Source organism: Drosophila mauritiana, chromosome 3L (assembly GCF_004382145.1).
Source record: "Drosophila mauritiana strain mau12 chromosome 3L, ASM438214v1, whole genome shotgun sequence".
Taxonomy (NCBI): domain Eukaryota; kingdom Metazoa; phylum Arthropoda; class Insecta; order Diptera; family Drosophilidae; genus Drosophila; species Drosophila mauritiana.
Window position 1 is genome coordinate 25,506,797 of NC_046669.1, and position 24,952 is coordinate 25,531,748.

At 41.1% G+C, this 24,952-nt stretch overlaps 1 protein-coding gene across 1 annotated transcript in view; it reads right to left on the reverse strand.

Annotated features, from left to right (window-relative positions):
- Window positions 1-24,952, reverse strand: part of LOC117141917 (unconventional myosin-VIIa) — a 606,161-nt gene that overhangs the window by 168,049 nt on the left and 413,160 nt on the right. The window lies entirely within an intron of this gene.

A 24,952-nucleotide genomic window follows, 5' to 3' on the forward strand; every position in this document is an offset into this window, starting at 1 on the left:
GCGTTGTCTGACCAAATTTGCTTCGGCTTCCGCCGGGTGCATATGAACCTCTTGAGTCCGCACAGAAACGCAACTGTCGAGAGATCCTTGATCAGCTCCAGGTGCACTGCCTTGGTTGCAAAGCATATAAATACGCAGACGTAGCATTTAACCGCGGGCTTGTTGCGACTATCCGACTTGTGAAAGAAGGGTCCACAGAAGTCTATACCAGTCACCTCAAAAGCGTGAGATCCTTCCAAGCGCTCCTTGGGAAGGTCCGCCATTATGTGCTCTATCAGCCGCGGCTTACTCCGAAAACATCTGATGCACCTGTTCACGGCCTTGGTAACCGTCTTCCTCCCCCCAATAGGCCAATATTGGGATCGAATTGCACCCAGAAGAGCCCGAGGTCCGGCATGAAGATTGCTTTCATGGTAATGCGAGATAATTGCTAGAGTCACCGGATGGGACCTTGGAAGGATTTTCGGGTGGCGGCCATCAAAGTCCAATGACGAATTCCGGAGGCGACCGCCTACTCTAAGAAGTCCAAATTGATCCAGGAACGGCGAGAGCGATGATATGGGACTAGACGACGAAACTCTTCCCAGCGTTTTTAGGGACTGCAGGTCCTCCCATAAATGCGCGCGCTGCACCAACCGCAGCATCATATGAGTACCCTCTTGAATGTGTGCGACGGTGAGCCCAGGATGACGAATTCCATTACAAAATTTGTAAATGTATGCAAATACTCGTTGCAGTGAGGGGTAAGAATTTGCGAATTTGGAGCTAGCAATTACATCCACGTACGGCGACTTTACGATGAACACATCGATGAACACATCCGCACCACAAAGCTCCAGCTTTGGTACTGTTATGGTCTTCAACGGATCTATGCGCGACTTCGAACAAAGCAAATGGCTAAAACTTTGATTCCCTTTAGAAACCACATAAACGCAGGCTCCATAGGCATCAATGCTTGCATCACAAAACCCATGCACCTCAAGATCAGTCTCTGCGCTAAACACAAACCGAGGGAAACTAACATGACTTATTATTTCAAAACTGCGACATATATCAAGCCATTTCGTGTTATGAGTTTCCGGGAGACTTTCATCCCAGGACAGCTTTTCCTTGCAGAGCTGCTGCAAAAAGATTTTACACCTTGTAATTACCGGACCGACCAGGCCGAGAGGATCGTAAAATTTAGCAATCGCAGACAAAACAGAGCGCCTGCAGGGTCTCAGTGGCGACTGAAAGGCAGAGAACGAAAACAATAGCTGGTCGGAGGCGGGATCCCAAGCGAGACCTAAAGTTTTGGTGAAATCGCTACCATCTTCAAACTTCATGAATGACTCCTTGTCCTCGGCGGGCACACCCTCCAGCACAAGCGGAATGTTAGAGCACCATTTCCTTAGCTTGAGCTTGCCCTTCGCAAGAATGCCAGCCGTCTGTTGCATTATGCTGATAGCATCCTTTACCGTGCCTGAGCCGGAGATAAGATCATCCACGTAGAAATCACGCCGAAGGATTTCTGATCCAATGGGAAACGATGCCTGCTCATCGATTGACAACTGCTGCATAGCCCTTACGGACAAGAAGGAGGCTGGTTTGGTGCCGTAGGTAACTGTGTCGAGTTTGTATACTTGAAGGTCATCGATCGGGGAGTCCCTCCATACAATGCACTGCAAATAGCTATCTTCTTGCGAGACCCTTACACATCGGTACATTTTACATATGTCTCCTGTAACGGCAACTGGGTGTGAGCGAAATCGAATTAGGATGTGAAATAGCTTGGGCTGGATGACCGGGCCAGCCATTAACACATCGTTAAGCGAGTAACCAGTGGAAGTGGCAGCTGATCCGTCAAAGACAACGCGAAGCTTGGTGGTAGTGCTATCCTCCTTCATGACGCAATGATGTGGCAAAAAATATCGACACGAGCTGACCTCGGAGGCAGGCACAGGCGACATATGTCCCAGATCACGATATTCCTTCATGAACGCCGCATATTTAACCCTCAAGCCAGGGTGCTTTGTAAGCTTCCTTTCTAGCGACAAGAATCTCCGCAAAGCCTGAGGATAGGAATCTCCTAAAGAGTCCAAATGGAGTTTTAGCGGCAACCGTACCGAGTAATCGCCAGCTGGCAGTCGGGTGTAATTTTTAACAAAGTGGTCCTCGCAATCTAGCTCCTCCTTAGTGGCTTGAGCTATTGGGCCGGGACAATTTTCTACATCCCAAAAGCGCTGCAGAAGTGAATCAAGTTCAACGTCAATCCTGTTTTCCTTGCTGGCTGAAGAAGGAACGCGTGAAGCTATTAAGGCGCTACCGCAAGGGCGCGCGCAGCCTCCAGACACAACCCAGCCCAGACGAGTTTTTTGAAGCAGGGGCAGTCCTGGCAACAACCTTATCTGACCTACGCACAGCAGCTCATAAAACAGGCTAGCTCCAATTAACAGGTCAACACGTTGAGCTTTATAAAAATCCGGGTCGGCGAGCCGCAGGTTTTCTGGAATCTTCCAGTCCCCAATGTCCACATTAAAACTTGGCTGGCGATCCGTGATATTGGGAGCGATAACTGCTGTTATGCTCGTTGAGAAATTCGAAGCGACAGACCGAATCGCAATTCCTACCGAGAATCCATCAGTCGCGAAATTGGAATCCCCGATTCCAGTGACGGAGCCGGACGACCTCGACCTTTTCAGTTGCAGTTGATTTGCAAATCGAGAGGTGACCAAGTGCAGTTGAGAGCCAGAATCTAACAAAGCCCTGCAGGGAACGAACAGTCCCGACCGATTCTGCACTAGAACGGTTGCAGTGGCTAGCAGCACAAGGTCACTACCGAGATCCTGGGCAATTAGAGTAGCAGAAGTCGAAAGCGGGGCAGAAGTCTCAGTGTGGGAGCTTGAAGACACCGGAACATGTGGCTGCGAGGAAGGCGGACCATCCAGATGGAGCAGCGTATGATGCCTGATTCCACAGGTGCGGCAGCGGCTCGAGCTGCATTGCCGTAGCTGATGACCTGCCTTTAGGCAATTTAGGCAAAGTGCTAGTCTCTTTGCCTCGCGCAGACGATCTACTGGCGCTAAGTCTCCAAATTGCTGGCAATGATATATGGCATGCTCTGCACTATGGCAAAGAGAATTTTGGGTGGTAGCAACTCGAACGATTTCTGCCCACCTGAACGCCTGGCGCATAGGTTGCCATGGCGCAATCCACGGCCTCCAAAGTCCTACATCGCTGTTCCAGGAATGCAGCCATCGATTCCCACGACGGAATAAGGTTGGCAAAGACCGGATCCTCCAAGCGCTCCTCCCACTTAGCTTGGCTCGCCGCATCCAGCTTTTGCAGCAGCACTTGCACTATGATGCAGCCAGCGATTTGCTCAGTGGTGCCCAAACCCTTCAACGCACGAATGTGAGCGTTAAATTTGTCCGACAATTCCCGAAGCGATGCCACTGAACCATTCCGTACTACCCTTAAACCCAGAATCTCGGTGATGTGCGCCTGAAAAACGAGACGCCGATTATCAAACCTTTTTTGAAGCAACTCTAAAGCCGCTTCGTAATTGCTGTTTGAAATCTCCAATGATCGGATAGTTTCCAGCGCTGAATCCCTCAAACATGACCGCAGATGTTGAAATTTCTCAATGTTGGAGAGGTCCGGATGGCTGTCGATTATGCTCGTGAACACGGAGTAAAAATCCGCCCAGTTTGCGTAGCCTCCGCCAAACGTTGGCAGCTGCACAGGCGGCAACGGCATCGGCCTCGGCCGCGGCTGCGTTTGAGGACCTGGTGGGGCACAACACCTTCCGCAAGCGTTGAGTGCGGCGCGAAGTGCACATTGCGTTTGGCTATTTCCGCGCGCACACTAGCCTTGAATTCAACGATGAATTCATCAAAAGACTCGCTCATTTCACTGCCAATTTCGTCGAAATCCAATTCCTCCAGTTCTGTATGCAGAACATTGAAGGCACCTTGCAGCTCATCAATCTGCTCCAGCCTCACCGTAAGAGTGGGTTCGTCGTATCCGCTAAGCGTCTCATTAGACAGAGACGTTTGTAGCCTCTGCAACCTGCTGAACAGCGCATTGGCTTTGCGCTTTAAAAAGGTCACCCTGTTTTTTTCACCTTCAGCGGGCATAGCAATAAATCGCCTTTGATTCGGTTCAGCGGGAAGATGAGCACAAAATAGATGCCGAAAATGCAAGCGGGGTCAATGCACGCAACGATATATGTAGCAATGTATGTATATATGCAATGCTAGCTCGCTTAAACACAGCCACTATCACCGAAATCTCCACTCACTTGTCCAACCGATTGCGATTTAATGTATTTATGTTTATTTATAAACGGGATAGTGCATTAATTAATGCATGCAAATTAACACGATCACGTCGGGGTCACCAAATGTTTAGCTATTGAGCTTTTTCAATAGCTGTTGCGAATAATAAAAAACCGAAGAAAGTTTGCTTTTATAACGACAGTTTTTATTTTGCGAATAGTTATTCCTTTACGATAGCGATAATTGAATGCGTAAGTTTGGTCTTTTCCGAAACACGACGAATTGGCAACTGCCGGGCAGGCAGCCGAAATGCAGCGCCCAAGCTTAACGTAGGTGGCTAACAACAACAAACAAGGAATGAGCGCCGTACAGATAAGTGCGTGCAAGAGCAGCGGTTTGCACTATGGGCATCGCAACTTCTATCACTGATTAATTTGGCTTATAATATTAAAGAATATCATGCGGCTGCATGACCCAACAGTGGTTCTAACTACTATTTCCCTGAAACCGTAATAGAACGGAACAAAATGAGTAAGGTGAATTGGTGCTTTTTTTTAAACAAAAATCAAAACCCGCAGTAAAAAACACTCGATATTTAGAGATATCAAAGACACTAGAATAACAAGATGCGATTTTTGTACACACGATTTATTCGGCGTGTCTCTAGAGGTGGCTCCAGGCTCTCTCGAATTTTTGTTCAAGAGCAAGAGAGCGGAGAGCTTTACAGCGAACAGCTCTTTTCTACGCATACAGTTACAGACGACAACTGTATGTGTGCACACGTATCCTCATGCATTGTAAATTTCACAAAATATGCTTTTAACCATAGAAGTTTTTAGACTTTAGATCAATATTATTTTTGATCAATTGACACCATGTAAAAAAAATCGGTTTGCATTGCCTTTACGTTATAATAATTTAAATATAACTTAGAAATAGTAATAGCCGAATCTATGTACAAAATATCACAAAATAAATTTCAAAAATAACTTTATATTACCATATTTGTCATTGGAGTATTCAGCTTGCAAGGGGGTTTGAAGCTGTAACGCTACTCAAAGCTGTTTAATGATTGAAATAATATTTGTGAGAATTTCCCAGGTATGTGTGAGGCCAATGATAGACAAAGCCCCCTTGAACGCCGCCTCTGCCCAACTTACACGCGTACTCATTTAGTACGTACTCATTTATTTAGTATATTTATTAAGTCATTTGACTTAATAAAAATGCATGTATCATAAATGACCCATTTGTATTATTTAAAATTTAAATTAGATTCATTTGAATTATTTTGCTATATTCCAATTTGATATTTTAAAAAAACGCGCATTTTTGGGTGGTAAGAAGAGCTCTCCAACTTTTTTCTTTGTCCCTTTAATTTCTCTTAACCCGTTTGCTTGAAGTTGACTATACGCAGAGCTAATCGATTATTTGAAATTGTTGCTATATAATCAATTTTATATTCAATTAAAGTCGTTTTGGTGCAATAGAAAAGTACGGAAATATAAGCGCAAATAGTAATTGCGATAAGTAGTGAAAAATAAACTCGCAGGTCATATAAATGCAGTACCCATTACAAGGCCATTACAAGGCCATGTGTCTCACCTAATAATAATAAGCATTTGCGTGTTCTTCATAAATCCCCTCATGTTGTGCTATGTTAATTAGGGTTCTTAAATCCGGAATTTCATGACGATCCAAAGTACAGAACAAATTAGTTGGTAATTTTCGTATAAGTCTCTTAATAGAGTCCCTTATTGCTTGCACATTAATGATGAGCTCGGTATTATAACCTTCGAGATGTAGTTTCGATATTTAGAGTTGACGCCTACTTTCAGCTTCCTCGCAGAATGCTCGTAAACTTCCTTTGTATGGTGTTTCTCGGAAATTTCCCAGAAGTTTGTAACATGGCGTTTGGGGTTTCTATTCAACAATTAACCTTGACCTCAAGGTGTACCAGTCCTCGATGTTTGGTAGTCCCAATGATCTTATTACTTGTCCATCTATTTTTCCTTCCACAGCTCCAAGTAGAATGCGTCGTTGTCGCAGGTCGTTAGTTGGGTATAGTTCTAGAATGTAATCCACGCTACTAATGAACATATAAAGCGCTGAGGGATCTCCATTAAATGGGAAAATGTCTTTGAGTTGTCTTCGCGCTTCTTTTAGGTTGTTTTAGTTTAGGGTTACGAGTTGTGTTGCGGCAATCTTAGGTTGTTCCATTTTGTATTTTGTTTTAGTTTTATTTCGATAGAGTTTATTATATTTTCATGTTTTTGTCTTCTGGAGTTTTTTATTGTTTTGATTTTTTCTGCTGCACTTATAAGTTGATTTAGGTGTATATTTTTTTTGTATGCTTATTTGGTAGCTTCGTTGAAAAAATATTTACTTTTCTATAATTTTATTATTTGTAATGTTTCTTTCTCCTGCCGTTGGACTTATGGGATGAATTTCATCTGGAATTTTCTTTGTTTTCTTCCACTTTATTAAAAAAACCGAAATCACAAGCGTAATTGTTCACGAGTAGCGGATTAAAAAAGTTTATTTATTTTCCAGTCACGGTTCTTTTTTTTCGGAATTTTTTTTGAATCCTAATGACTGCGCCAGTAAAATAGTTTTTGTTTTTGAGCCGATTAAATGATCCGTATTTGAAGTTCAAATTTTGAACTTAGATCAACGCCGAAATTTTCGTTTTAATTGATTGAATGTCGGCTTAAGACTGAAACAATTGGTGTGAGAAAATCTTAGATGTACTGGCTTCTTGCTTATGCTTATGTGCATAAATATGGAAAAAGAATTCTTATGTACTACGTGGCCACGTGCCTGCCTAGTGGCTGGGTTTTGGTTACGGCTTGAGTGGATGCGCAATATCGAGAAATGTTTGTTTATTTAACGAGGAATCGATACGGCGGACCACCGCGATCGGTCTTTTATATAAGTGAATTATGAGGAAGGCATAAGTACGTTACTATATTACATATAATTAATTTTTAACATAAATATAAATAGCTAATTCGTACAAACAAATATTAAAAAACTTTAAAACTATTAAAAAAATTATTATTTTTATTTTTTTTTCATCATATTGTTACGAAATTAGCCGAAGCTCCAAATATGTAAATTTGTTTCTTGGATCAGAATTGATTTCTGCCCAAAAATCGTCTTCTAGCTTAACTACGCACCCATATATACGTTCTCGTTTATTGTTTTTACTCACACAAGCAAGCAAACACCCTCAGCGGGCGTCACCAAAAAAGTGGCTGCTGCATAGTGCAAAGCCAGTGTATGGCCTTTACGCATCTTGTTATACTAATGCCTTTGGTCAAACTATTTATTTAATTGAAGCGCTGGTTCAGGGATACACAAGGCACCACTACAGTAATTTATTCCCAATACGAGAATTTTAACTTTTGACAGAATAGAAACTGCCTAATCCCAGCAGTACATTATACACACAATAATTCGATAGGTTTTTCTTTTGTGTTTATACCCGCAACTCATAGAGTAAAAGCAAAGACACTAGAATAACGAGATGCGTAACGGCCATACCAAAGACACTAGAATAACAAGATGCGTAACGGCCATACAAATTTTTGGCACGCGATTTTTTGGCCGTGGCTCTAGAGGTGGCTCCAGGCTCTCTTGAGTTTTTGTTCGAGATAGAAAGAGCGGAGAGCGCTACAGCAAACAGCTCTTTTCTACGCATACAGTGATAGCATACAACTGTATGTGTGCACACGTATGCTCATGTATTGTAAATTTGACAAAATATGCCCTTCACCTTAGAAGTTCGTTGACTTTAAATCTATATTATTTTTTATCAATTGGCACCATGCGAAAAATTCTTGTTTTGCATTGCCTCAACGTTATTATTATTTAAATAAAGCTTAGAAATAGTAATAGACGAATCTATGTACATCACAAAATAAATTTCGAAAATGACTTTATATTAGAATACTTGTCATTAGGGTATTCAGCTTGCGGCGTGAGAAAAATTAATAAGGCAATGATTGTTGAGTGCTTGTGTCCGCACTTCGTGCCTGACGATTTGACTCTTGCAACGAACTGTTTTCATATTTTTATTTATTTTATTAATTTTTATTTTCTACTACGTATTATTATTTTTTATGAAATATTATTATGAAATATTATTATTTTTATTATTTATTAATAAAATTATTATTTTTATTATTTATTAATTAAATTATTATTTTTTTATGAAATTAAAAAATAATTATTATTTTTATGAAATATTTATTTCTCAATGTTATGTCTTCTTTTTGGAAAATTTATGTTTCAAATTACAGTAGTTATAATAATTTCCTTTGTATTTGCTTTAATTATTATTATAATAATTATTATAATAGTCAGGGAATTTTTATTTTATTTCATCATATTGCTACAAAATTAACCACAACTCCAAATATGTAAATTCGTTTCTTCGATCAGAATTGATTTCGGCCCGAAAATCGTCTTCTAGCACAACACGCATACATATACGCGTTCTCGTCTCTAGTTTTTACTCACACAAGCAAGCAAATTCTATTTTTACATTTCTTACGCTCTCAGCGTGAGCGAGCGGAAAGAGAGCAAATTTGGCCTTCACCAAAAAAGTGGCTGCATAGTGCCAAACGAATGTATGGCCGTTACGCATCTTGTTATTCTAGTGTCTTTGGCCATACATTCGTTTTTCTCTTTCTGCTCGCTGACGCTGAGAGCGTAAGAAATCTAAAAATAGATTGTGTGAGTAAAAACAAGAGACGAGAAAGCGTATATGTGTGCGTGTTGTGCTAGAAGACTATTTTCGGGCCGAAATCAATTCTGATCGAAGAAACGAATTTACATATTTGAAGTTTTGGCCAATTTCGTAGCAATATGATGAAATAAAATAAAAATTTACGCCCTGACTATTATATTTTAAAAAATTTTTAAATTCGTTTGTTAAGATCGCCGCTCGAATTAGCTACCTTTAACATATTTATATTTATGTTGATAATTAATTATGTGTAATATATATACACTACTTTTATTTCTGCACGAATGCTCAACAACAATTTTTTTTATACACATTTGTTTTTTATTATTTTTAACAATATTTCAAAAACTTTATTGTGTATTTTACAATTATTAATAAAAAGATCAGATGGTGCCCTTAGTTTTCCGAAGTATTAAAAATTTAAGTAGTAAAAATTAATAAAATAAATAAAAATATGAAAACTGTTTATTGCAAAAGTCATATCTGGAGGCACGAAATGCGAACACAAGCACTCAACAATCACTGCCTTATAAATTTTTCTCACGTCGCAAGCTGAATACCCTAATGACAAGTATTCTAATATAAAGTCATTTTCGAAATTTCGGTATAAATTATTAGTGCACTGGAGTAACTATAATGATTAGGTAATTATGTTTGACGATTAACGTCGTAGTAAAAAGACGGAGTGATTTTTTTTGTCATTATTTATTTGCAGCAAATGCAAAATTAAGACAGAAGCTAAAAGTGAAACCGCAACAAATATCTTTGCGGGTTCATGTTCAAGCGGCCACGCAAGTATGCTGCATGCCACAACATAATGCTTACTTAGCAGAATGCCGTTACTGTCGCTTATTTTATTTGGCCGTCCGTGGACGTTAACTTTAGTTATCTTAAACTAGATTAGTTGAAAGTTTGTAACAGGTTAAGAAAACGTTTCCGAGTATATATTTATATAGTATATATAAGAATATATATTCTTGATAAGGATCAATAGCCGAGACGATCTGGCCCTCTTCGTAGTATGAACATCGAGATCTCAGGACCTGTACGAGCTAGAAGGTTAAATAATTGTAGAGACAATGACGCAGAGCCAGTGTATTGACCCATGTTAATACTCCTACTCTAACCCCCACAAACCGCCCAGAACTACCGCTCCCAGACTTTTTCTAAAGTTGTTGATATTTTTCATATTTATATTGGTTTTAAAAATTTCTATCGATTTGCCAAAAACTTTTTGGCACACGCATTTTAACGCCCGCAAACCGCCCAAACCCGCCACTCCCACACTTTTGAAAAATGCGTTGATATATTTTTTCATATTTTTAATAGTCTTGTAAATTTCTATGATTTGCCAAAAATAATGTTTGCCACGCCCACTCATACGCCTACAAACCGCACAAAACTGCCACGCCTACCCTTTTGCAACATGTTTTTATATTTGATATTTTTCTATAGATTTTTTCATATTTTTATTAGCTTGTACATTTCTATCGATTTGCCACAAAACTTTGAAACTCCCATAAGCCGCCGAAAACTGCCACGCCCCCACTTTTGAAAAATGGTTTGATATTTTTTCATATTTTAATTAGTCTTGTAAATTTCTATCGATTGGCCAAACAACTTTTTGCCATGCCCACTCTAACGCTCACAAACTGCAAAAAACTGCAACGCTCACACTTTTCAAAAAAGTTTTGATTTTTATATTAGATTAGTCTTGTAAATTTCTATTAATATGCCAAAACATTTTTTTCCTCGCCCACAATAACGCCCACAAACCGCCTAAAACTGCCACGCCCACACTTTTGAAAAATGTTTCGATTTCGATTTATCATTTGTCTAGTTTTTAGTTTGTAGATTCATACCCCATATTAGATTTAGATCATGGATTTCTTTTAAATGATAATAATAGTGTGTCGAGAAAAGATTACAAGATTTAGTGTACTGACATATCAAAGAACATAATTTAATTGTTGGGAAACTAAGCCATTAAGCCATTTGAAATTATTGATTGGGTTGTATTGGCTTAACATATTTATTTAGGCTTTGTTCAAGTTACGGGGTTTGGACTGTCACCCGCTCTCCGCTCCCTCTTACGTTCTCCACTCCCTCTTACGCTCTCCCGCTCTTCACCACAGAGTCTCCAAGAAGTCTCCGCTGCGCTTGGGAGAACCCAACGCATTAGAATAAGCTTTAGTGTAAAACTAACCACGATCATTAAAACATACGCCCGGTCGCGCCCGCGCTAATTCTACAAGTCTTCGAGTGTTTTTTCGAGTGGTCTTTTTTTCAGCAAACTAGGAATTTTCCAGGACCAGCACCCCCCAACACCCCAACATTTTGGTCCTTCGAGCCGGATATCCTGGATTTTTCAAGTTTGTCCTTCAGCGACCAACTTATAGATAAGTACGAAATCTCCATACCTTTTAATTGCCGGTCTGCAGCAATGGTTCGAACATCCAATTTCGTTCAATTTGCTGTCAGATTTATTGTCAGATCTAACGGATTTCTCCGACAAAAGGCAATTAAAGGAAATTACTTATCCATTTTCACGGGCGCCGCCATATTACCCACCGTTCTAAAATTCTAAGTCCCATTTTCCGAATATATTTAAATATTCATCCAGTCCGAACAGTGCAAAATTCCAAATGTGGCAAAGTGAAATTAATTTGTGCCAAGTTCAGTGAAAATTTCTAAAGTCCAAAGCTCTGCCCAAAGTGGCAAACATTCCGTTCTCGTTTCACTGTGTCCAACGCAAGCCAAATTCTTTTCAACACATTTTCTTTTGCTTTAACTCCGCAGTCCGCTCAATACAATTTGCTCTGCTATACATACAAACAACAAACAAACAACACATACCCGCTGGCCATTCCAAGGAAAATATTAATTAAATATTTTCCCGCCATTTACCCATATACATTGCATGCATTACATCTCCATATACATACATATACATATACATTTCCATATACATACATATACATATAGTTATGTGGAAGGTTGATAGGGCCTTCCGAGCAGAGACCGTTGTGTCCAAAAGATCGTTGCCTCCAGAAACGACTTCGTTGTCGTCTGTAGGTTGAAGGTTGAACTCCTCAGTTAAGCACCCATCGACTTCTTTGTCGATTAAAGAGGGGTTAAAACAAAACGAAAGGTTTCGCTTAACAAATTGAGGGTTTATTCAATGATGTGTACAGATCGAGGTCTTCTTATCTACTGACTAAAAATAAAGCTAAGCTCAGACAAAAAGCTTAGCGCCATGTGTATTCTAACATAACTTAATCTAATAAGAGGGTATGTAAGGGTATACATGACTCCCCCAGCGTAAGTTTCAAGTATGTGGTTGAAATTATTTCATTAAGTAATACATATGTAAATAATAGGAGTACAGAAATGTTAGGTTTCACAATCTTCATTTTGATATTTATATTTCCGTTTCACCTGATCCTTATAGATTTTTCGTTTATTGTCTTTATTATTAATCAAGTAGTTACCGTATTGAGTGTAATTACTTATTTCTTTATATTTTGGATTTGATTTTCCTACTTGATTATTTTTTACAAATATATTTGAGAAGTTTGACTCGTTTATGTTATCCTGTTTTGCATTTAAAGTTTGTTTGTTTTTTACTAGCTTTTCGGATAGTTTAGAGATGTCTTCGTGACAAAGTATATTATTAAATAAATCTATCGGTCTAATATTTGTGGTTGAATGAATTGTGTTATTATAGCAAACAATTGCTTTATAAACATTTTCTTGAATAGTGTCAAAATTGTTTGGATCAGCATTATACAATCGCATATGTTCATTTAGGGTTAAGTGCAATCTTTCCACATCAGAGTTTCCAGTTTTCTTATAAGGAGTTGTAAAGTGTATATCTATGTTGTTTTCGAGGAGAAATTGCTTAATTACGACAATATCGAATTCGTTATCAGTTACAATCTTTTTCGGCTTTCCTAAGTATTGAATTCTTAATTTGATTGCGTTAAGCAAAGAAATCCAAGATCTGTCTTTAATATGTTGAGCAGTGGCATATTTAGACATTTTGTCAATTGATGTAACGTACATAATGTTTCTTTTAGGATACCAGATGTCTATGTGAATTATATCGTTTATTTTATCTGGCGTTTCTGTAATATTAAAATTATATTTTATAGGTTGTCTATCATATTTGGCTAAATTACAAATTTTACAATTGTTAATATAATTTTGAATAAACTTTTGCATTTTTGGATAATAGTATTTTTCTCTTATAGATATAAAAATTTCGTTAATGCCTCTGTGATTATTCTTTATGTGTTCGTTTTCGATAATCTTCAGGAGTTTTTCTTTATCATTTATGTCTTCTAACAATGTACCTGACTTTAGAATTCTTAAATTTTTATTACTTGAAAAATACTGCCTATAAATTTCTTGAAATTTTACAAATAAACTTAAATTTTCACAAAATATTACAACTAAGCCTTTTTCTGGCAGTTTCTCTTGCATGAACTTAAGCATATTTTCCTGATTTCCGCTTGATTTAAAGATATGTCGTATTTTCTTGTTATGCAAAATTTTGAAGGTACTTAAATCGCTTTCCGCTTCTATTATTTGTATTTGGATTTTAAAAACGTTTAGACAATTAGTTGTAATACTAATAAAATTAAGATCGTCTGAGTCCGCACTGTGAATAGTTTCCAAATCGTCAATATCGTTGGCAAATATATGAATTAGATCTTTCGAGAAATCTTCATTTATAATTTTTGTCTTAGGCGTAACTTCCGGTAATGTGTTAGTGTTCTCTAGCATAAATATATCTAAGTTATTAATTTCTATATTTGTTTGGGCATTTTTATCATACTCTTCTGTTGATGCTTTGACAATTCTGCTAAGTCCGTCTGCTAAAGCGTTTTCTTTACCTTTTATAAATGTTATGTCAAAATCAAACTCGTTTAATTGCACTTTCCAACGTTGTAACTTTAGGTTGGGTTCCTTTAGATTATTAAGCCAAACTAGGGGTCTATGGTCGGTTTTAATTATAAACTTTCTTCCATAAATATAATATTTAAAGAATTTTGTTGACCAATAGATTGCAAGAAGCTCTTTTTCTATTGTACTGTAATTAAGTTCATGATTTTTAAGAGAACGACTAGCATAAGAAATTACTTTATTATCTTGCATGAGCACGGCGCCTAATGCATAGTTACTTGCGTCTGTAACTATCGTGAATTGTTTGTTAAAATCTGGGTAAACGACTATCGGATCGCTTGTTATTAGGATTTTTAGTTTTTGAAAAGCTTCTACGTATTCTTGATCATGTGTGTTTATTTTAGAATTTTTCTTTAAGTATTTTATTAAGGGCTGGGCAATTTTGGAGTAGTCTTTTATGTAGCGCCTCAAATAACCTGTGATGCCTAGAAAACTTTTAATTTGTTTCTGGTTTGTCGGTAAATTTATCTTACAAATTGCGTCAATTTTCTTCTGACTTGGCTTTAGACCTTCTGAATTAATGGTATGTCCGAGAAATTCAATCTCCTCTCTGGCAAACTCGCATTTGTCTGATTGGAGTTTTAAATTTGCCTTAGATAGACAGCTGAAGATACAGCTTAAATGATTGACGTGTTCCCCTATATTCTTAGAAAATATAAGGATGTCATCCATGTAAACAATGCAAAATTGTCCGGTATAGGGGCTAAGGATATTATTCATTAGCCTTTGAAATGTTGAAGGTGCGTTCCGTAGTCCGAAAGGCATACGAAGGAACTCGTAATGGCCACTGGTTGTTGAAAAGGCTGTTTTGTGCACATCTTTGTTGTCCATTTCTATCTGATAGAAACCTTTTGCAAGGTCTAAAGTTGAAAAAATTTTACAGTCGCCCAATTTGTCGAAAATCTCGTCTATATTTGGGATCGGGAATCGATCTTCAATGGTTTCCTTATTAAGTTTACGGTAGTCTACGACGAGCCGCCACTTTTGCTTATTGGACTGGTCCATTTTTTTCTGAACAACCCACAAAGGACTATTATATGGGCTTTTAGAGTGTCTTATAATTCCTTGATCTAACATTTCTGCTATTTGCCGGTTAACTTCGTCTTTGTGAATTTCTGGGTATTTGTATGTTTTCGAATAAATGGGAAGATCATTCTTTGTAATAATCCTGTGTTTGATTTCACTTGTGAAACTTAGGTCTTGGCCTTCTTTGTAAAAAATATGTTCGAATTTTTGTATAAGCTCATTTATTGAGGATCTGGCCTGTGGACAAATTAAGTTCATTGGAATTAAGTTATGTATGCCAAGATCCAAGTGGTTTTCCTGAACTAAAAGATCTAAATAAACATTATTGAGTTGAATCTTTTTGTTTGAGTAATCGATGACTGCATGCAAGTCATTAAGTATGTTACAGCCAATTAGCCCATCGAAATAGTTGTGAAAATTATACTCTAGAAATTCACAAATATAACCTTCAGCTTCAAATTCTTGAAAACATGGAAACCTGCATAATTTTCCTATTTTAATTTTGTTTACCATTGCTTTTACTTCTATGTCAATGTCTGTTTTCCACTTCGGGTGACACAAATTATCATTTATTACACTGAATTCTGCTCCAGTGTCAATAATAAATAATAATGGCCTCTTTTTACCTTGAACTTCTATATATGGTATTCGTCTTGATCCTCTATCTGAAAATTTACACTTGATTGATTAATATCCATTGGCTCGAAACTACGCCTGCTTTGCTCAGAGCTTTGCACATTTCGACTATTTGTTGAGACTCGAGCAGAATTAGAAGTTGAGCTATTATTCGATTGATATTGATATCCCTGCCTTCTATTATTTACCCTAGGCGTACCTTCAGTTCTTGAATTTTCTTGTTGTTCAACATTATTTTGTTGAAACCTATTGGCTTCATCAAGGCTTCTTTCTGTAACGACTGGTTCGTTTACATTTCTATTATCATTACTGAAATTGGTTCTGAAGTTGGGTTTATTGTACCTATTATTTCTTCGAATTGGTCCGTATAATGTGTAGCTTTGATGCCGAGCATCTTCAATGATTTTATAGGCATCCTCTACGGAATTTGGGTTTCTCGCGAATATTAACGTTTTTGTAGGTTCAGGCAAGTTGTCTCTAAAAACGCGGAGTGCAATTCGGTTCACTTCTAATGTGGTGTATGTTTTGTCGTCATGGATCAGTATCCGGTTGTGTACCCTATTCGAAATTTCATTAATTTTGTTATAATATTCTTCTATAGTTGATTCCACTCGACACAATTTTAACATATCCATTAAGACATCGCTTGTTTCTTTTTCCCCGAAATTTTTCAGAATTACACGTTTAAAACTTTCCCACTCTGTCATATTTCCATGCCTATGAATCACTGGCCTGCATAATCCCACAAATTTATTTTTTATAAAGCCAAACAAAATATTTTTTGTATTCGTGTCGAAAACATCAAAAGAAGGAAGGATATTTTCTATTTGTGTAATTAAATCTGGCAATTGATTTGTATCAGTACCATCAAAATTTTGTATTAACTTGATGCAGTTCATTGTTGAGTTAAATGCGGCTAAGCTATTTTCGTTCATTTTAGATTTCTTGTTTTCTCTCGAGGTTCGCAAGTATTAATAGTTAGCTTTTAGTTTCTTATCTTAGCTAGTATAAAGAGCTTTGTCGAAGAAAAAAAAATTTTATCAGCTTAAGTTCTTCTTCTCCAGGTTGGGTTTCGTCACTCCGTACATGCAGGTGTTCCAAAGCTTTCCAGTTATGTTTTATGTTCCTCTTTATACTCGGCCACGTGCATTGGTTAACGTATTGAAGATTTCCGGACTTAAATTACATAAGAACAGCTTACTGTGGTTCCGATTGAATTTCTTGACGTATGGCTGGTTTCCTTATTTTTTCTGTGTTGATCCTCGTCGCCAGTTATGTGGAAGGTTGATAGGGCCTTCCGAGCAGAGACCGTTGTGTCCAAAAGATCGTTGCCTCCAGAAACGACTTCGTTGTCGTCTGTAGGTTGAAGGTTGAACTCCTCAGTTAAGCACCCATCGACTTCTTTGTCGATTAAAGAGGGGTTAAAACAAAACGAAAGGTTTCGCTTAACAAATTGAGGGTTTATTCAATGATGTGTACAGATCGAGGTCTTCTTATCTACTGACTAAAAATAAAGCTAAGCTCAGACAAAAAGCTTAGCGCCATGTGTATTCTAACATAACTTAATCTAATAAGAGGGTATGTAAGGGTATACATGACTATATACATCTCCATATACATTACATATCGTACCGACATACATTGCGCAGATTATCTGCATTCCCTTTAACCAAAGTTTACCAAAGTTTAAATCGCCTGGGTCCCAAGTGCCGAAGCGGAAAAGGCGTATAACCAAAGTTTACCAAAGTTTAGATTGTTTCCCGTCGGCAAATCCAAACCACAAATAAAATTTATTCCAAGTGCCGACGCGGAAAAGGCGTTTTATTTTCCATCAATGTTTTTCGGTAAATTTCCAAATTAATTTCCGAACAATAAATAAATTTTAAATTAAATTAAACATTTTCAATATATATTAAATTATTTTTTAAATTATTTTTTTTTGAAAACTTTCAAAAAAAATAATTATCCATAAATAAATAATACGACCGCCATATACAAGTCGTTCACCCGACAAATATTTCCTTTTCGTATTGCTTGGATATTAGTTTGTGGGTGTTTTAGAAGTTTTTACAACGCGGAGAAAAGACTTCAATTCCAGTCATTCCATGTTCTCCGTTTCCAGTTGTAAATAAAAAAATTAAAATTTTCTTCGTTCTAATAAACATTTTATATCACCTTGTTCCACATTCCAAGGGTTCCAACCGTAAATAAGGTGGACCCAATTACCATAAATCACAGGTCATTTATACAATTCGCTGTTCACTCCGAGTCACCTGTCCGATTAGTCTAAACTACGGCGTTTCCACTTCGTAAGTTTTACACCACTTAAATTATTAAGTGCAGTCTGAGGAATCTGTCTACTTGTTCAAAAGTGTGACAGGCTTCCCTTCCATTTCGTATTTCTTCGATTATGCCCATCGGGGACGATAAGAAGAAATTGTCCGCTGACAAGCCCAGGTCTATTTTTTCACCACAAGGGCCCAAGAGTCCAAGAATCCCAAGCATTTCGGTGAGAACGCCTGCGCAGATTTCCGACGACTGTGCTACCCCATCCAAAGCCACAGTACAGCGCACAGCTAAAAATATGGCTGCTTCAGATCTAGCGCTAGCCAAATTCATTTCGGTTTCTGACCGCTTAAGCGAATTTGAGGCTCAGATCAACACTCCGGAATCCGCAGCTCCAACCGTCACGATGCTTGGCGTCCGTCGCGACCAAGTCCGAACCCTATGGGACAAGGTTGAGAAGGAATACGATCTCTGCTCAGATTGCCTTGTGTCAGCAGGCAAAGCGGCAGCAAGCAACATGCCTATTCTCAGGGCTAAATACAGTTATTGCTATTCAGTCTATGAAAGGTGTGTTGACCAGCTCGTTGATAAAATCGAGCAGGGCACTTCTCAGTCCATCCCAACCGCGAACGCTGCGCCCCAGGCCTACATTTCCTCTGGCTGTCGGTTGCCTCCATGCGATACAGAAGTTTTCTCAGGCGACTATCTTCGCTGGCCGACTTTCCGGGATCTTTTCACAGCCATTTATATTAATAATCCACGGCTGACTCCGGTTGAAAAGTTATTCCACTTAAATGCCAAAACAAGTGGCGACGCGCATGCCATAGTTTCGATTTCGCCTCTCACCAACGAGGGTTTCCGCTCTGCGTGGGAAAACCTGATAGAGCGTTTCGAAAATAAACGATTGTTGGTAAACAGTCAATTGAAAATACTGTTTAATGTGCAGTCGATACCACAGGAATCTGGGGCGGCCTTGAAGGTACTGCAAAGTACTGTTCAAGGTTGCTTGACTGCCTTAGAACTGTCAGGCATCAACACTGAGAACTGGGACTGCCTGCTGGTATACCTATGCTCATCCAAGCTCCCGAAGATAACTCTCTCCTTATGGGAGCAGTCGCTACATAAGAAAGCCGACATCCCGACATGGGGAGAGCTGAACACCTTCCTCACAGAACGTCATCGAACCCTAGAAGCAATCGATGATGTGAGGCCGTCCGTACCGAGTCAGTCGCATTCCAAAGCGATAAACTCAAGTGGGCCCTCTAGAAAATTAAATTCCTACGAGACGAAAGTGGCTCCAAAATTGAAAAGTTGCGACTTGTGCAACAAGGAGAACCATCCTGTCCGTGTATGTCCGCGGTTTCTCCAAATGTCGGTTGACGACCGGTCAGCCTACATTAAACGGAAGCAGTTATGCTTAAACTGCTTTGCAACGGGACATCAGCTTCGTGAGTGCAAAAGCACTCACAATTGTTTTACTTGCCGTGGCCGGCATCACACGTTGTTGCACCGAAACAACCTCTGTTCCAGCAATTCAAGCCCTTCAAATCCGGCAAGGCCAAATTCCTCTAATCAGGCCAATTTCGTTCCAAATGAGCAAGCCGGTGATCAAAATTATTTCGCCACGGGCTCAAGAGCTATCCTTCTTGGCACTGCCATAATCAATATCTCCCATCTTGGCACTAACTTTAAGGCACGCGCCCTGATCGACTCCGGATCAGAAGCGACATTCATAACCGAGCGACTGTTCAATCTAATTAGATTGCCATTCCAGGTGGTTCAAGCCCAAGTCTCGGGCTTAAACCAAACAGTAGCTGCTCAGTCCAAGAAGCTCTGCAGTTTTACCATCCGATCTCCGACTAGGCCCGCGTTGCAGTTGGAGACGACGGCCTATGTCCTCCCTCAACTAGCAGGAAATCTGCCTTCCTACCCAATTCCGCAAAATTTCCTTCGGGATCTTCCCGATCTTCTTCACTGGCGGATCCAAAATTCTATGAGAGCGCACAAATAGATGTACTTATCGGGGCCGACATCCTGCCTTCGGTGCTTCTGAGTGGAGCAAAAACCAACATCTGTGGCTCTCTCTTGGGGCAAGAGACCATTTTCGGCTGGGTACTAACTGGGCCAGTGTCAGCCTCAGCCCATGGCAGAATTTCCTCTTTTTCGACACAGATCTCCAACGCGTACGATAATTCACTGGACAAACTCCTCACAAAATTTTGGGAGGTGGAGGATATACCAACAATGTTGGTAAAAGAATCCGATTCCATGTGCGAGAAGAATTTCCTTCAAACGACCATGAGAAACGAGTGCGGCAAATATGTCGTTACTCTGCCTTTTCGCGACCCAGAACATATCGGTTCCGGGCTAGGGCATTCTAGGTCTTTCGCGTTGGCTCAGTTCTTAAGAAATGAGCAGCGTCTAAAAAGAGATGAGGCCTTGAAAGCGAGATACGATTCGGTGATCCAGGAATATCTCGACTTAAAGCACATGCGACAAGTTCTTCCTATGCATGATTGCAACGCCTATTATATGCCACATCACGCCGTCTTAAAACCGGAGAGAGTAACTACTAAACTCCGTGTAGTATTCAATGCCTCCAGCCCATCATCGAATGGTACCAGTTAAAATGATATCCTTCATGCTGGCCCTGTCTTACAGTCCGACTTGACCATTCAAATTCTGAAGTGGCGCTATTTCCGATACGTGTTCAACGCCGATATCGAGAAAATGTATCGGCAGATCTGGGTAGATCCGAGACACACTCCATTCCAGCGAATACTTTTCCGTAACAATAGAGGGGAAATCAGAGATTTCGAACTGAAAACAGTAACCTTTGGAGTCAATTGCGCGCCTTTCCTGGCGATCCGAGTACTGCAGCAGCTAGCAGCTGACGTAGAACTCAGCCATCCAAAAGCTAGCAATGTCATTCGAAATTTCATGTATGTGGATGATGTTTTAGCCGGAGCGGACTCCACGGAAGAAGCTCAGCTCATGGTGCAAGAGCTCCGAGACGCTCTGAATTCTGCCGGATTTCCATTGAGGAAATGGACCTCCAACCAAAAGGAAGTTTTAGCGGCCATTCAGAGCAACCATCTTTTAAATACTGATTTTCTCGAGATCGATGCAGAAAGTACTGCCAAAACCCTCGGTATTCGCTGGAAAGCAACCTCCGACGAATTCTTCTTCGTCCCGCCAGAGTTGGCTATCGAAACGTCCTTTACAAAACGCCAAGTCCTGTCCCAAATTGCCAAATTGTTCGACCCTGCCGGCTGGTTAGCGCCGTTTATCGTTCGAGCCAAAATTTTCATGCAGGAGATTTGGCTGCAGGAACTTGGGTGGGACGAAAACATTCCAAATGAGCTTTTTCAGCGATGGCTTAATTTTCTTCAAAGTTATTCAGTGTTACCACAGATACGCATTCCACGCTGGCTATCGTTTCGTCCAGGTTTCAAGGTCGAGCATCATGGCTTTTGCGATGCGTCGCAAAAGGCTTACGGGGCGGCCATATATGTCCGCGTAGAAGTGGGCAGCACAATTATGGTGCAACTCCTAACCGCGAAAACCCGGGTAGCACCAGTCAAAACGGTTTTGCTCCCAAGATTGGAGCTGTGCGGAGCGTTATTGCTTTCCGAAATGGCTGCAGCCATCATTCCGCAGATGCCTACGACTAACTCCGAACTTTACTGTTGGACGGACTCCACGATAGTGCTTGCATGGTTAAGCAAGCCAGCATGCCAGTGGACCACATTTGTAGCCAATAGGGTGACGAAGATCGCCCAGGCCACAAAAACAGAGAATTGGTGTCATGTTCAATCTGAGCATAATCCAGCAGACCTGGCAAGTAGAGGAGTTTCACTCCAAGATCTAGCCGATAGCCAGTTATGGTGGCACGGACCGACTAGGTTGCAAAATCCACGCAACCAATGGCCAACTCAGGTCAACGCTCCGGTGACCGACCTGGAGAAGCGTGCTCTAAAAGTCCATCTCGCAAAAGCTCCTTCTGAAGAGTTGTTGGCACGTTTCTCCAAGCTAGAGAAAGCTCTACGAGTCCTTGCTTATGTTTATCGCTTCATTCAGCGGTGCAGGAAGCAGACATCTCCATCTGATGTGCATCTACTGGCCACTGAGATTGCCGCCGCCGAGTGGTTCCTAATTTCGAACACTCAGCGCAGAGAATTCCCTGTGGAATATCACTGCCTAAGTGAAAAGCGTCCAGTGCCAAGTTCAAGTGCCATCCTAAGCATGAACCCGTTTCTAGATCCGCAAGGACTGATCAGGGCATGCGGCCGTGTGGCGGCTTCCGAAAGCCTTCAATACAATGAACGCCATCCAGTGATTCTTCCGTATAACTGCCTGCTTTCTCGCCTCCTTGCGAATTTCACGCATCGCATAACTCTCCATGGTGGTAACCAGTTAATGGTGCGCCTCATCCGGTCGAAATACTGGATTCCGAGAATCAAGAACCTGATGAAAGCAGTGGTAAATTCGTGCAAAGTATGTGTGATCCACAAAAAGCGCTTGCAAAGCCAACTGATGGGTGTCCTGCCCAAAGAAAGAGCATCGTTCTCCCGACCATTCACGTATACTGGCATGGATTACGCCGGTCCGTTCGATATAAAGAACTATACGGGAAGAGCATGTCTTATTACAAAGGGGTATGTGTTAGTTTTTGTTTGTTTCTCCACCAAGGCCATCCACTTAGAGCCTACATCTGACTTAACGACCGAGAAGTTTCTTGCCGCTTTCTCTCGCTTTGTATCCAGAAGAGGGTGTCCACGTCAAGTCCAGTCAGACAATGGCAAAACCTTTGTTGGCGCTGCCACCCTGCTTTCCCGCGATTTCCTTCAAGCCGTAAAAGAGTCGGTGACGAATGCCTATATTCATCAAGAGATGCAATGGCAATTTATTCCTCCGGGAGGCGTAAAAAGCTTCAAGACGCTATTTTACAAATGCACGGCCACACGAAAATACACGTTCGAAGAGCTCTCCACGCTCTTGGCAAAAATAGAAGCGTGCCTTAACTCCAGGCCGCTCTCTCCTATGTCTGAAGATCCGACAGACTTGCTGGCTCTGACGCCAGGGCATTTCCTTGTCGGGGGACCCCTTATGTCCACGGTGGAACCCGAAGTAAAGGGGGAAACGAAATCCCTTCTTGGAAAGATGGAAAGAAGAGTACCTCAAAGAACTCCACAAGCGTTCTAAATGGCAGGCCCCGTCCAAAAATCTACGCATCGATGACATGGTCGTCATCAAGGACGACAACTTGCCCTCTAATGAGTGGCGGCTCGGCAGACTTGAGTCTGTTTTCCCAGGAGCTGACGGCAACGTCCGTGTAGTAAACATCCGTACTGCACGTGGAGTTATTAAACGTCCTGTGGCAAAAGTGGTGCTTTTGCCGACGGAGTCTTCCGAATCTCCACAATAATAGGCGCTCCTCTCGTCCTTAGTTATAGTTCACTAGCACTAATCATCCGTTATTTTTCATTTCGTTTTCGATCTCCTTTCGACATTCGACTACGCGCAGCATGGCTCCTCGTCAACAAAACGCACGCAGTGCTCGTGCCGTGGAGAGCAGACGTACCCGAGGTATTCAATCCTACCGATGCCGAGTCTGCCGCGGTATCCATCCTCTTCGGAAGTGCGCGAGGTTCCTAAAGCTCAGCGCTGAAAAGCGTTTGCGAGCAGTCCTCATTAACAAATACTGCGCCAATTGCCTCGCTCACGAGCATTCCACGGGAGACTGCCGAAGCGGTGATCGTTGCAAGAAGTGCGACCGATCCCACCACACGCTGCTCCACATGCACGAGCAGGTTAGCTCGTTGTCGCGGTCGCGAGCGCGCTCGCGTGGCCAACCGGTGCCAACGCGGCAAGCAGCTTCGGCCTCGTCCCAACGTTCCCGCCGGCACAATCCGCCAACTCAGCGTAGGAGTTCACCGCCACGACGTCCGGAATCAACGACGCCAGGCCCATCGCTCTCGTCGCTGCTGCAACGCCACAGCGTGAACATCCTTCCCACAGCGCTGGTCAAGTTGGAGACCGGGACGAAGACCTTCGAGACCGCAGCACTTATCGATCCGTGCAGCCCCATGAGCTGCATCGACGCTTCGTTGGCGTCAGCCTTTAAGCTTTCGATGACCAATGTTGGCGACGAGAAGGTCTGCACGACGACGATTCGCTCCAGGATCGACGCGAACACGAAGCTCGAGCTTGAGCACGACTCAAGATCGAGCCCAGGGTGCGGATCCGTACACCTGTCCGGGCATTGAGCGACACCGTAGTGTCCAAGTACCGGGACATCATGCTGGCTGATGACGGGTTCCATCGGCCTGCTACCGTATCCATGGTCTTAGGAGCAGACATTTATCCTAAGGTTATCCAATCCGGATTCCTGACCTTCGACGAGGGAATGCCGGTCGCTCAAAAGACCGTGTTTGGGTGGATCGTGTCCGGTGCCTGCAGCTTGCCGTAGGATGGCTATGTTGCAACCCCAGTGATTGCAAGGGGGGCGGAATGTTCAAGTTACGGGGTTTGGACTGTCACCCGCTCTCCGCTCCCTCTTACGTTCTCCACTCCCTCTTACGCTCTCCCGCTCTTCACCACAGAGTCTCCGAGGAGTCTCCGCTGCGCTTGGGAGAACCCAACGCATTAGAATAAGCTTTAGTGTAAAACTAACCACGATCATTAAAACATACGCCCGGTCGCGCCCGCGCTAATTCTACAAGTCTTCGAGTGCTTTTTCGAGTGGTCTTTTTTTCAGCAAACTAGGAATTTTCCAGGACCAGCACCCCCCAACACCCCAACAGGCTTATATCGATAATGATGTAGGGGAATCTTCGGTGTTTGATAACTGTTTTCTTTAGTTTAAGTGATGAATAACCAACCAACTCCGCCAATTCAGACAATGAAGAAAAACTCTGGGACTTCAGAATTCGTAAATCTAAGGAAAAAAAACAACGTTGACGTCATTTCCGTGGTAATAAAGCGCTAAGAGACTTCTTCCTTCTTAGTTTAGCTGACCATA